Source organism: Pseudophryne corroboree, chromosome 1 (genome assembly GCF_028390025.1).
Source record: "Pseudophryne corroboree isolate aPseCor3 chromosome 1, aPseCor3.hap2, whole genome shotgun sequence".
Lineage (NCBI taxonomy): Eukaryota > Metazoa > Chordata > Amphibia > Anura > Myobatrachidae > Pseudophryne > Pseudophryne corroboree.
In genome coordinates, this window is record NC_086444.1 from 298,612,110 (window position 1) to 298,627,034 (window position 14,925).

Here is a 14,925-nt window from a genome sequence, read left to right on the forward strand (position 1 = left end):
GTATAGAACCTCATAAATGTGTTCACTGAGGACCACGTAGCTGCCTTGCACAACTGCTCTGCGGACGCACCACGACGGGCCGCCCAAGAGGGTCCATCAGACCGAGTATGCGCATGAGCTTGTGAAATCGCCATTCTAATCCATCTGGCTAAGGTTTGCTTATTCGCAGGCCAGCCAGATTTGTGGAAACCAAACAGTACAAAGAGGGTATCTGACCTCCTGATAGAGGCAGTCCTCTCCACATATATACGGAGAGCCCGTACCACATCCAAACACCGTTCTTTGGAGGACAATTCTGAAGAGATGAAGGCCGGAACCACAATCTCTTGATTAAGGTGAAAAGATACCACCACCTTAGGTAACCAGGGCAAGTTCTAAGAACTGCTCGGTCACGATGAAATACCAAAATAGGGATTTTTGTTAACTTACCGTAAAATCTCTCTCTGATTCCATCTGGGGGACGCTGCGCCGTTACTTGTGGGTTAGTGTGTGTGGGTAGTGGAGTTTGGCACAGAACCTATTAAAAAAATAAGATTTTACTCACCGGTAAATCTATTTCTCGTAGTCCGTAGTGGATGCTGGGGACTCTGTAAGGACCATGGGGAATAGACGGCTCCGCAGGAGACTGGGCACATCTAAAGAAAGATTTAGGTCTATCTGGTGTGCACTGGCTCCTCCCCCTATGACCCTCCTCCAAGCCTCAGTTAGGAACTGTGCCCGGAAGAGCTGACACAATAAGGAAGGATTTTCGAATCCCGGGTAAGACTCATACCAGCCACACCAATCACACCATATAACACGTGATAGGAACCCCGGTTAACAGTATGATAACAATTGGAGCCTCTGAAGAGATGGCTCACAACAAAACCCGATTTTTGTAACAATAACTATGTACAAGTATTGCAGACAATCCGCACTTGGGATGGGCGTCCAGCATCCACTACGGACTACGAGAAATAGATTTACCGGTGAGTAAAATCTTATTTTCTCTGACGTCCTAGTGGATGCTGGGGACTCCGTAAGGACCATGGGGATTATACCAAAGCTCCCAAACGGGCGGGAGAGTGCGGATGACTCTGCAGCACCGAATGAGAGAACTCCAGGTCCTCCTCAGCCAGGGAATCCAATTTGTAGAATTTAGCAAACGTGTTTGCCCCTGACCAAGTAGCTGCTCGGCAAAGTTGTAAAGCCGAGACCCCTCGGGCAGCCGCCCAAGATGAGCCCACCTTCCTTGTGGAATGGGCTTTTATTGATTTAGGCTGCGGTAATCCTACCGCAGAATGCGCCAGCTGAATAGTGCTACAAATCCAGCGCGCAATAGACTGCTTAGAAGCAGGAGCACCCAGCTTGTTGGGTGCATACAGGATAAACAGCGAGTCAGTTTTTCTGACTCCAGCCGTCCTGGAAACATAAATTTTCAGGGCCCTGACTACGTCCAGCAACTTGGAATCCTCCAAGTCCCTAGTAGCCGCAGGCACCACAATAGGTTGGTTCAAGTGAAAAGCTGAGACCACCTTCGGGAGAAACTGAGGACGAGTCCTCAATTCTGCCCTATCCATCTGGAAAATCAGATAAGGGCTTTTTCAAGACAAAGCCGCCAATTCTGAAACCCGCCTGGCCGAAGCCAGGGCCAACAGTACGACCACTTTCCACGTGAGATATTTCAATTCCACAGTCTTAAGTGGTTCGAACCAATGTGATTTCAGGAATGCCAAAACCACATTGAGATCCCAAGGTGCCTCTGGGGGCACAAAAGGAGGCTGACTATGCAGAACTCCTTTGACAAAAGTCTGAACTTCCGGCAGTGAAGCCAGTTCTTTCTGGAAGAAAATCGACAGAGCCGAAATCTGGACCTTGATGGACCCCAATTTGAGGCCCAACGTCACCCCAGTTGAAATTCCTCCTTCGGGGCCTTCATGGCCTCACACTAAGCAACATATTTCCGCCAAATGCGGTAATAATGTCTTGCGGTGACATCCTTCCTGGCTTTGATCAGGGTAGGGATGATTTCCTCCGGAATACCCTTTTCCTTTAGGATCCGGTGTTCAACCGCCATGCCATCAAACGCAGCCGCGGTAAGTCTTGGAACAGACAGGGTCCCTGCTGCAGCAGGTCTTGTCTGAGCGGCAGAGGCCAAGGGTCCTCTGCCAGCATCTCTTGAAGTTCCGGGTACCAAGCTCTTCTTGGCCAATCCGGAACCACGAGTATGGTTTTCACTCCTCGCATTCTTATTATTCTCAGTACCCTGGGTATGAGAGGTAGAGGAGGAAACACATAAACCGACTGGTACACCCACGGTGTCAATAGAGCGTCCACAGCGATCGCCTGAGGGTCCCTTGACCTGGCGCAATATCTTTTCAACTTTTTGTTGAGGCGGGATGCCATCATGTCCACCCGTGGTCATTCCCAACGGTTTACCCGCATTTGGAAAACTTCTGGAAGAAGTCCCCGTTCTCCCGGGTGTAGGTCGCCCATCGGAGAATCCTTGTGGCTTCTGCCATCGCCATCCTGCTTCTTGTGCCGCCCTGTCTGTTTACATGGGCGACCGCCGTGATATTGTCTGATTGGATCAGTACCGGCTGGTTCTGAAGCAGGGGCCTTGCTTGGCATAGGGCATTGTAAATGGCCCTTAGCTCCAGAATATTTATGTGAAGCAAAATCTCCTTGGAAATTTCTTCCCTGTGGGACTGCACCCCAGCCCCGAAGGCTGGCGTCCGTGGTCACCAGGACCCAGTCCTGTATTCCGAATCTGCGGCCCTCTAGTAGATGAGCCCTCTGCAGCCACCACAGCAGTGACAACCTGTTTCTTGCCGACTGGGTTATCCGCTGTTGTATCTGTAGATGGGACCCGGACAATTTGTCTCACAGGTTCCACTGGAACGTCCTTACGTGGAACCTTCCGAATGGAATTATGCTTCGTACGAAGCTACCATTTTTTTTTCAGGACTCGTGTGCTTCCACTGGAAGAAACACTCTTTTCTGGTCTGTGTCCAGAATAATTCCCAGGAACAGAAGACGTGTCGTCGGGACCAGCTGTGACTTTGGAATATTGATAATCCAGTCGTGCTGTTGTAGCACTTCCCAAGAGAGTGCTACCCTCACTACCAACTGTTCTTTGGACCTCGCCTTTATCAGGAGATCGTCCAAGTACGGGATAATAAAAACTTCCTTCTTGCGAAGGAGTATCATCATTTCGGCCATTACCTTGGTAAAGACCTTCGGTGCCGTGGACAACTCCAACTGCAGCGTCTGGAACTGATAGTGACAGTCCTGTACCACACATCTGAGGTACTCCTGGTGAGGAGGGTAAATGGGGACATGCAGGTACGCATCCTTGATGTCCAGGGAGACCCTGTAATCCCCCTCGTCCAGGCTCGTAAAAACCGCCCTGAGCGATTCCATCTTGAACTTGAATCTTCTGATATAAAAGTTCAAGTATTTTAATTTTAAGATGGGTCTCACCGAACCGTTCTGTTTCGGTACCACAACCATTGTGGAATAGTAACCCCTTCCTTGCTGAAGGAGGGGCACCTTGACAATCACTTGTGATTATAGTGTTGAATAGCCACCAACACCGCCTCCCTGGCAGAGGGAGGTGCCGGTAAGGCAGATTTTAGGAAACGGCGGGGGGAAGAACGTCTCGAACTCCAGCCTGTACCCCTGAGATACTACTTGAAGGACCCAGGGATCCATGTGAGAGAGCACACTGGGCGCTGAAATTTCTGAGACGGGCCCCCACCGTACCCGGGTCCGCCTGAGCAGCCCCAGCGTCATGCTGTGGACTTACCGGACGCAGGGAGGACTTCTGCTCTTGGGAACTAGCTGTGTGCTGCAGCTTTTTCCTCTACCTTTGCCTCTCGGCAGAAAGGATGAGCCTCTAGCCCTCTTGCTTTTCTGGGGCCGAAAGGACTGTACTTGATGATACGGTGCTTTCTTTTGTTGTGGGGTAGCCTGTGGCAAAAAAGTCGATTTCCCAGCAGTAGCTGTGGAAACGAGGTCTGAAAGACCATCCCCAAACAGTTTTACCCCCTTATAGGGCAAAACTTCCATGTGCCGATTCGAGTCGGCATCGCCTGACCATTGCCGAGTCCATAACCCCCGTCTGGCGGCAATGGACCTAGCGCTTATTTTTGATGCCAGCCGGCAAATATCCCTCTGTGCATCACGCATGTATAAGACCACGTCTTTTATATGCTCTATTGTCAGCAAAATATTGTCCCTATCCATAGTAATTTTCCGACAGGGAATCTGACCACGCAGCGGGAGCACTGCACATCCATGCCGAAGCAATGGCTGGTCGCAATATAATGCCCGAGTGTGTGACTATATCTTTCAGGGTAACCCCCTGCTTTTTATCAGCAGGTTCCTTCAGGGCGGCCGTATCCGGAGACGGTAGTGCCACCTTTTCTGATAAGCGTGTAAGCGCTGTATCTACCCTATGGGGTGTTTCCCAACGTGACCTATCCTCTGGCGGGAAAGGGTACGCTGCCAATTACCGTTTAGAAATTATCAATTTCTTACCGGGGGAAGACCACGCTTCCTCACACACCTCATTTTATTTTCTCAGATGCCGGAAAAACTACTGGTAGTTTTCTCTCACCAAACATAATACCCTTTTATGTGGTACCTGGGGTATTATCATAAATGTGTAATACATTTTTCATTGCCTCAATCATGTAACGGGTGGACCTATTTGGAGGGTACACTAGTCTCGTCGTCGTCGACACTGGAGTCGGTATCCGTGTCGACATCTGTTTCTGCCATCTGAGGTAGCGGGCGTTTTTAGAGCCCCCCATGACATTTGAGACGCTGGAAAAGGCACAAGCTGAGTAGCCGGCTGTTCTGTGTCGTCGACCTTTTGTGTAAGGAGTTGACACTTTTACGTAATCCTTCCATAAGTCCAACCACACCGGTCTCGATCCCGCAGGGGGTGACATCACATTTACAGGCATTCGCTCCGCCTCCACATCATTATCCTCCTCATACATGTCGACACAGCCATACCGACACACAGCACACACACAGGGAATGCTCTGACAGAGGACAGGACCCCACAAAGCCCTTTGGGGAGACAGAGGGAGAGTATGCCAGCACACACCAGGGCGCTATATATCACAGGGATATCACATATAAGAGTGTTTTCCCTTATAGCTGCCTATATATATTGTATACTGCGCCTAAATTGTGCCCCCCCCTCTCTTTTTAACCCTTTCTGTAGTATTGACTGCAGGGGAGAGCCAGGGAACTTCCCTCCAACGGAGCTGTGAGGGAAAAATGGCGCCAGTGTGCTGAAAGGAGATAGCTCCGCCCCTTTTTCGCGGACTTTCTCCCGCATTTTTATGGATTCTGGCAGGGGTTAAAAAGCACCTATATAGCCTCTGGGGCTATATATGGTGCCAGTTTGCCAGCCAAGGTGTCAGTATTGCTGCTCAGGGCGCCCCCCCCCCAGCGCCCTGCACCCATCAGTGACCGAAGTGTGTGGTGTGCATGAGGAGCAATGGCGCACAGCTGCAGTGCTGTGCGCTACCTTGGAGAAGACAGAAGTCTTCAGCCGCCGATTTTCCGGACCACCTTCTTGCTTCTGGCTCTGTAAGGGGGACGGCGGCGCGGCTCCGGGAACGGACGACGAGGTCGGGTCCTTTGTTCGATCCCTCTGGAGCTAATGGTGTCCAGTAGCCTAAGAAGCCCAAGCTACCACCACTTAGGTAGGTTCGCTTCTTCTCCCCTTAGTCCCTCGATGCAGTGAGCCTGTTGCAGGTCTCACTGAAAATAAAAAACCTAACAAACACTTTCTTCCTAGGAGCTCAGGAGAGCCCCTAGTGTGCATCCAGCTCAGCCGGGCACAGAAATCTAACTGAGGCTTGGAGGAGGGTCATAGGGGGAGGAGCCAGTGCACACCAGATAGACCTAAATCTTTCTTTAGATGTGCCCAGTCTCCTGCGGAGCAGTCTATTCCCCATGGTCCTTACGGAGTCCCCAGCATCCACTAGGACGTCAGAGAAAAAAAACTAACTCCTCCCATCTCCAGCCTGACTAGCCAGTAGCTCAGTTAACATTTAGCCAAGCCAATAGAGACAGAACAGAATATAACCACTAAACCAGACAAATATACGGGAGGGATCGCAGCATCCCCCAGATGGAATCAGAGAAAGATTTTACAGTAAGTAAACAAAAATTCCTATTTATCTTTCATCCATCTGGGGGACGCTGCGCAGTTACTTTTGGGATTTCCCAAAGCAAGCTAATGAGAGGAGGAAGACGTAGACGGCATAGCAGTCTGTAAAATTTGACGCCCAACAGAGGCAGTCTTTGAACCAAACGTATGAAAACCGTAGAACTTTGTGAAGGTATGCATGGACGACCAGGTCGCAGCTCTACACAGCTGCTCGACAGAGACAGCCCTGCGAACAGCCCAAGAGGCTCTAACAGCTCTAGTCGAATTAGCTCGTATTGGATCAGGCACAGCAACGTTAGAAGAAACGTATGTCTGTCGAATGGCCGAAGTCACCCAACGAGCCACCAAGTTCCTAGAAGCCGGGCAACCTCGTTTGGGTGCGTCAACCAGCACCAAAAACGTATCCGTACGACGAATAGATTCAGTACAAGACAAGTAAATGCGTAAGGCCATAACCCAGTGGTTTCCAAACTTTTTTTGAATCACGGCGCCCTAGAATATCAGAATTTTTTTCACGGCACCCCTAGGCCAAAAATGTCTTATTGAGAAATTTAGATAGCAATATTACATTAAGTAGATCGCGTTTATATGTCATCCTGAGGGTCAGTTGTGTGGTGAGGGACAAGATTTGCTTCTGTTTGGCCATATATTTTATGACTGGCAGCCACCAGCACTGTTTTTGCCTATTATATTGACCATGAATAATATGAATTGGTCCTGGACCACCAACCTAGGGCACCCCTGCAAGTGTCCCGAGGCACCCCTGGGAGCCACGGCACACAGTTTGGGAACCTCTGCCCTAACCACATCCAATAAGGCCAAATGGCTTTCCTCCCCAGAGGAAGCCGGAGTAAACGCTGGGAGGACAATGTCCTGATTAAGGTGGAAAGCAGATACGACCTTCGGAAGGAAAGAAGGTTTTGTACGCAAAACCACACGGTCATAATTAAAGAGCAACAAAGGCGGTCTGCAAGGCAGAGCCGCCAACTCCGAAATCCGTCTGGCTGAGGCAATGGCCAAAAGGAAAAATATGATTTTTGGTACTTACCAGATAATAAGAATTTACTCACCGGTAATTCTATTTCTCGTAGTCCGTAGTGGATGCTGGGAACTCCGAAAGGACCATGGGGAATAGCGGGCTCCGAAGGAGGCTGGGCACTCTAGAAAGATTTATGACTACCTGGTGTGCACTGGCTCCTCCCACCATGACCCTCCTCCAAGCCTCAGTTAGGACACTGTGCCCGGACGAGCAGACATAATAAGGAAGGATTTAGAATCCCTAGAATCCCGGGTAAGACTCTTACCAGCCACACCAATCACACCGTACAACTCGTGATACTATATCCAGTTTGACAGTATGAAAACAACTGAGCCTCTCAACAGATGGCTCAACAATAACCCTTTAGTTAACAGTAACTATGTACAAGTATTGCAGACAATCCGCACTTGGGATGGGCGCCCAGCATCCACTACGGACTACGAGAAATAGAATTACCGGTGAGTAAATTCTTATTTTCTCTAATGTCCTAGTGGATGCTGGGAACTCCGAAAGGACCATGGGGATTATACCAAAGCTCCCAAACGGTCGGGAGAGTGCGGATGACTCTGTAGCACCGAATGAGAGAACTCCAGGTCCTCCTCAGCCAGGGTATCAAATTTGTAGAATTTTGCAAACGTGTTTGCCCCTGACCAAGTAGCTGCTCGGCAAAGTTGTAAAGCCGAGACCCCTCGGGCAGCCGCCCAAGATGAGCCCACCTTCCTTGTGGAATGGGCATTTACAGATTTTGGCTGTGGTATGCCTGCCACAGAATGTGCAAGCTGAATTGTACTACAAATCCAGCGAGCAATAGACTGCTTAGAAGCAGGAGCACCCAGCTTGTTGGGTGCATACAGGATAAACAGCGAGTCAGAGTTTCTGACTCCAGCCGTCCTGGAAACATATATTTTCAGGGCCCTGACAACGTCTAGCAACTTGGAGTCCTCCAATTCACTAGTAGCCGCCGGCACCACAATAGGCTGGTTCAGGTGAAACGCTGACACCACCTTAGGAAGAAATTGGGGACGAGTCCTCAATTCTGCCCTATCCATATGGAAAATCAGATAAGGGCTTTTACATGATAAAGCCGCCAATTCTGACACTCGCCTGGCTGAAGCCAAGGCCAATAACATGACCACTTTCCACGTGAGATATTTTAGATCCACGGTTTTTAGTGGCTCAAACCAATGTGATTTTAAGAAAACTCAACACCACGTTGAGATCCCAAGGTGCCACAGGGGGCACAAACGGGGGCTGAATATGCAGCACTCCTTTCACAATGCCTGAACTTCAGGTACTGAAGCTAATTCTTTTTTGAAAGAAAATCGACAGAGCCGAGATCTGTACTGTAATGGAGCCTAGACTTAGACCCATATTTACTCCTGCTTGCAGGAAATGTAGAAATCGACCTAGTGGAAATTCCTCTGTTGGGGCCTTTTTGGCCTCGCACCATGCAACATATTCCCGCCACATGCGGTGATAATGCTTTGCCGTAACATCTTTCCTGGCTTTAATAAGCGCAGGAATGACTTCTTCCGGAATACCCTTTTCCTTCAGGATCCGGCGCTCAATCGCCATGCCATCAAACGCAGCCGCGGTAAGTCTTGGAACAGACAGGGCCCCTGCTGAAGCAGGTCCTGTCTGAGCGGCAGAGGCCATGGGTCCTCTGATATCATTTCCTGAAGTTCCGGGTACCAAGCCCTTCTTGGCCAATCCGGAACCACGAGTATCGTTCTTACTACTCGCCATCTTATTATTCTCAGTACCTTTGGTATGAGAGGCAGAGTAGGGAACACATAAACCGACTGGTACACCCACGGTGTCACTAGAGCGTCCACAGCTATCGCCTGAGGGTCCCTTGACCTGGCGCAATATCTCTTTAGCTTTTTGTTGAGGCGGGACGCCATCATGTCCACCTGTGGCCTTTCCCAACGGTTTACCAACAGCAGGATGACTTCTGGATGAAGTCCCCACTCTCCCGGGTGTAGGTCGTGTCTGCTGAGGAAGTCTGCTTCCCAGTTGTCCACTCCCGGAATGAACACTGCTGACAGTGCTAGTACGTGATTTTCCGCCCATCGGAGAATCCTTGTGGCTTCTGCCATTGCCATCCTGCTTCTTGTGCAGCCCTGTCGGGTCACATGGGCGACTGCCGTGATGTTGTCTGACTGTATCAGTACCGGCTGGTTTTGAAGCAGGGGTCTTGCCTGACTTAGGGCATTGTAAATGGCCCTCAGTTCCAGAATTTATATGTAGGGAAGTCTCCTGACTTGACCATAGGCCCTGGAAGTTTCTTCCCTGTGTGACTGCTCCCCAGCCTTGAAGGCTGGCATCCGTGGTCACCAGGACCCAGTCCTGTATAGAAGATGAGCACCCTGCATTCACCACAGTAGAGACACCCTGGTCCTTGGAGACAGGGTTATCATTTGATGCATTTGAAGATGCGATCCCGACCACTTATCTAAGAGGTCTCACGGGAAGGTCCTCGCATGGAACCTGCCGAATGGAATTGCTTCGTATGAAGCCACCATTTTTCCCAGGACTCGTGTGCAACGATGCACCGATACCCTTTTTGGTTTTAGGAGGTCTCTGACTAGAGATGACAGCTCCTTGGCTTTCTCCTGCGGGAGAAACACTTTTTTCTGTTCTGTGTCCAAAATCATCCCCAGGAACAGTAAGCGAGTGGAAGGAACCAGCTGTGACTTTGGAATGTTCAGAATCCAGCCATGCTGTTGTAGCACCTCCTGAGATAGTGCTACTCCGACCAGTAACTGCTCCCTGGACCTTGCCTTTATAAGGAGATCATCCAAGTATGGGATAAATAAAAACTCCCTTTTTTTTTTTGAAGGAGTATCATCATTTCTGCCATTACCTTGGTAAACACCCTCGGTGCCGTGGACAGTCCAAACGGTAGTGTCTGGAATTGGTAATGGCAATCCTGTACCACAATCTGAGGTACTCCTGGTGAGGAAGGTAAATAGGGACATGCAGGTAAGCATCCTTGATGTCCAGGGATACCATGTAATTCCCCTCGTCCAGGCTTGCAATAACCGCCCTGAGCGATTCCATCTTGAACTTTGTTATGTAAGTGTTCAAGGATTTCCATTTTAAAATGGGTCTCACCGAACCGGCTGGTTTCGGTACCACAAACAGTGTGGAATAGTAACCCCGTCCTTGTTGAAGTAGGGGCACCTTGACTATCACCTGCTGGGAATACAGCTTGTGAATTGCCTCTAGCACAGCCTCCCTGCCTGAGGGAGTTGTCGGCAAGGCAGATTTGAGTAAACGGCGGGGGGGAGACGCCTCGACTTCCAGCTTGTACCCCTGAGATACTACTTGAAGGATCCAGGGATCCACCTGTGAGCGAGCCAACTGATCGCTGAAATTTTTGAGGCGGCCCTCCACCGTACCTGGCTACGCCTGTGGAGCCCCCGCGTCATGCGGTGGACTCAGAGGAAGCAGGGGAAGAATTTTGATTCTGGGGACTGGCTGCTGGTGCAGCATTTTCCCTCTTCCCTCGTTTGACCCGCCTGCTTTTTTGAAGCCGAAAGGACTGTACCTGATAATACAGTGCGTTTCTTAGGCTGTGAGGAAACCTGAGGTAAAATATTTTCATCCCAGCTGCTGCTGTGGATACGAGGTCCCAGAGACCATCCCCAACCAATTCCTCACCCTTATAAGGCACTATGTGCCTTCAGCATCACCTGTCCAGTGTCGGGTCTCCAATACCCTCCTGACAGAATGGACATTGCAATAATTCAGGATGCCAGCCGGCAAAATATTCCTCTGTGCATCCCTCATAAGACGACGTCTTATGTTCGTAAAATAGTATCCCTGTTTGAAAGGGGTACAGACCACGCTGCAGCAGTCTGCAGGTCTCAGTCTAGTACCTGAGTGTGTAATTACAGACTTCAGGATAGCCTCCTGCTATTTATCAGCAGGTACCTTCAAAGTGGCCGTATCCTAAGACGGCAGTGCCACCTTTACAAACGTGTGAGCGCCTTATCCACCCTAGGGGATATCTCCCAGCGTAACTTATCCTCTGGCGGGAAAGGGTACGCCATCAGTAACTTGTTAGAAATTACCAGTTTCTTATCGGGGAAACCCACGCTTTTTCACACTTCATTCACTCATTTGATGGGGGAACAAAACACTGCCTGCTTTTTCTCCCCACACATAAAACCCTTTGTTTTTAGTGGTACTTGGGTTAATGTCAGAAATGTGTAACACATTTTATATTGCCGGGATCATGTAACGGATGTTCCTAGTGGATTGTGTATATGTCTCAACCTCGTCGACACTGGAGTCAGACTCCGTGTCGACAACTGTGTCTGCCATCTGAGGGAGCGTTGATGGCCTTTGAGACGTCTGGGCAGGCGCGGGCTGAGAAGCCGGCTGTCCCATAGCTGTTACGTCATCCAGCCTTTTATGTAAGGAGTTGACACTGTCGGTTAATACCTTCCACCTATCCATCCACTCTGGTGTCGGCCCACAGGGGCGACATCTCATTTATCGGCAACTGCTCCGCCTCCACATAAGTCTCCTCATCAAACATGTCGACACAGCCGTACCGACACACCGCACACACACAAGGAATGCTCCAATGAGGACAGGACCCACAAAAGCCCTTTGGGGGGACAGAGTGAGAGTATGCCAGCACACACCAGAGCGCTATATAATGCAGGGACTAACAGTTATGTCCCCTATAGCTGCTTTTATATAATTTATACTGCGCCTAAATTTTGTGCCCCCCCTCTCTGTTTTAACCCTGTTCTGTAGTGTAGACTGCAGGGGAGAGCCAGGGAGCTTCCCTCCAACGGAGCTGTGAGGGAAAAATGGCGCCAGTGTGCTGAGGAGATAGGCTCAGCCCCTTTTTCGCGGCCTTTTCTCCCGCATTTTTAAGGAATCTGGCAGGGGTTAATATACATCCATATAGCCCTGGGGGTTATATGTGATGTATTTTTGCCAGCCAAGGTGTTTATATTGCTGCTCAGGGCGCCCCCCCCCCAGCGCCCTGCACCCATCAGTGACCGGAGTGTGTGGTGTGCATGAGGAGCAATGGCGCACAGCTGCAGTGCTGTGCGCTACCTTGGTGAAGACTGATGTCTTCTGCCGCCGTTTTTCCGGACCTCTTCTTGCTTCTGGCTCTGTAAGGGGGACAGCGGCGCGGCTCCGGGACCGAACACCAAGGACTGGGCCTGCGGTCGATCCCTCTGGAGATAATGGTGTCCAGTAGCCTAAGAAGCCCAATCCGGCTGCAAGCAGGCGAGTTCGCTTCTTCTCCCTTTAGTCCCTCGCTGCAGTGAGCCTGTTGCCAGCAGGTCTCACTGAAAATAAAAAACCTAAATCTATACTTTCTTTCTAAGGGCTCAGGAAAGCCCCTAGTGTGCATCCAACCTCGGCCGGGCACAAGATCTAACTGAGGCTTGGAGGAGGGTCATAGTGGGAGGAGCCAGTGCACACCAGGTAGTCATAAATCTTTCTAGAGTGCCCAGCCTCCTTCGGAGCCCGCTATTCCCCATGGTCCTTTCGGAGTTCCCAGCATCCACTAGGACGTTAGAGAAAAATCCTTTTCTTTGAATCCACAGGGTGCATTGGAGCACTCTTAGGGATAGGGACGGGGCGTTAGCAGGATATGCACATTCAAATATTTAAATTAGTAACTCCCCACTCCCTCCATACTCCCAAGGTACCTCAGTGGTTTTTTTTTTACTGAGCCGAACAGGAGCGATAGAGAGAATGAACAATAGAGAATTACATATAACGTTATAGCATAACGGAGAACAATGAAGTTGACACATAACGTAACTGGCAACTAAACAGTTGGCACAATAATAGTTATCACCTGAACATCTAAACAAGTCTGTTAGAATGTGTTACCATAAGATCCACTGAACTTAACCACAAGACAGGTGAAACTGCTCTGGGTGGGCGTCCAGTGCCCCCTGTGGATGCAAAGAAAAGGATTTATCTGGTAAGTACCAAAATCCTATTTTCTTTTAAATCCACTAGGGGTCACTGGAGTACTCTTGGGAAGTACCAAAGCTCCCCCCTTTGGGCGGTAGAGCCGTTTGGCACCTGTAACACCAGACCCCCAAAGCTAGATGCTGATGCCGCAAACGTATCAAACTTGTAAAAGCGCACAAACGTGTGCACTGATGACCACGTAGCCGCACGGCAAAGTTGTGTCGTAGAAGCCCCACGACCTGTTGCCCATGAAGTTCCCACAGAACACGTGCAATGAGTTGAAACTGATGTAGGCGGTTGTAGCCTAGCATGAAGGTAAACCTGACGTATGGTCAGCTTAATCCACCTGCACAAGGACTGCTTGGAAGCTGGCCAAACCATCATGATTGCATCATAAAGAACAATGTATCCATTTTACGTACAGTTGATGTTCGGGCTACATAAACGCATAGTGCGCGTACCACATCCAAAGTAGCTGGAGTTCCTGAACCCTCTGATAACACAGGAACTACGATTGGTTGAATGATGTGAAACGATGATACCACCTTTGGTAGGAAAGCAGGAATCGTCCGAAGTCTCGCTCTATCATGAAACACCAAATACGGTGGCTTGCATGACAAGGCACCCAATTCTGAAACACGCCTTACTTGTTGTAAGGGTTCAAAAAGCGAAGACTGTAAAAAATCTAACACCAGATTCAAGTCCCACGGAGCTGTAGGTGGTATAAATGGAGGTTGTACTCTGAGGACACCTTGCAGGAATGTGTGCACTGTTGGCAAAAGGGACAAACGCCTTTGAAAGTAAATTGACAAGGCAAAGACCTGCACCTTAAGTGTAGATAAACGTAGTCCTCCATCTAACCCAGTCTGTAATAATAGCAAACGATGGGATAACTTGAAAGATGATGTCGGAAACTTCCGAGCTTCACCCCACCCTATATAGGCACGCCAAATCCTGTGATAATGAACTGCCGTAACTGGCTTCCTAGCGCGTAACATGGTTGGTATAACAGATTCTGGAATGCCCTCCCTTAAGAGGGCGGTTTTAACAGCCACCCCGTCAAACGCAGCCACGCTAACCGGGGTATAGGAACGGACCCAGTTGTAACAGGTCCGGACGTAGTGGGAGCGGCCACGGATCGTCTGCGAGTAGACTATGGAGATCCGAGTACCACGCTCGCCAAGGCCAATGAGGCGCCACTAGTATGACTGTTGTGGACACTCGTTTGATCCGCTTTAGCAACCAAGGAAGCAGCTGAAACGGTGGAAACAGATACACGAGGCTGTACGAGCATCCACTGCCACTGCCTTTGGATCTCGTGTTCTGGACACATACTGGGATGTTTGAGTCGAGATGCCATTAGATCCACCGCTGGACCAACATCTGAAACACTTCTGGATTTAATGCCCATTCTCCTGGATGAAAATCCTGACGGCTGAGATAATCCACCTCCCAGATGTCCACTCCTGGAATGAACACTGCCGACAATATCACCTGGTGATGCTCGGCCCAATTGAGGATTCAAGCAACTTCCCGCATGGCCATGCGACTTCGAGTTCCTCCTTGTTTGTTGATGTATGCGACTGCCGTCGCGTTGTCTGACTGGACCTAGACAGTCTGAGACCGGAGCATGTGCACTGCTTGTCGCAGCGCGTTGTAAATTGCCCCGAGTTCCAGGACATTTATTGACGGTAATCTTTCTCGGTCTGACCATAGACCCTGAAACTGACAATTTTGTATCACGGCTCCC

At 49.8% G+C, this 14,925-nt stretch overlaps 1 protein-coding gene across 10 annotated transcripts in view; it reads right to left on the bottom strand.

Annotated features, from left to right (window-relative positions):
* Positions 1-14,925, bottom strand: part of ATXN2 (ataxin 2) — a 381,295-nt gene that overhangs the window by 54,864 nt on the left and 311,506 nt on the right. The gene's annotated exons all lie outside the window — the stretch shown is intronic.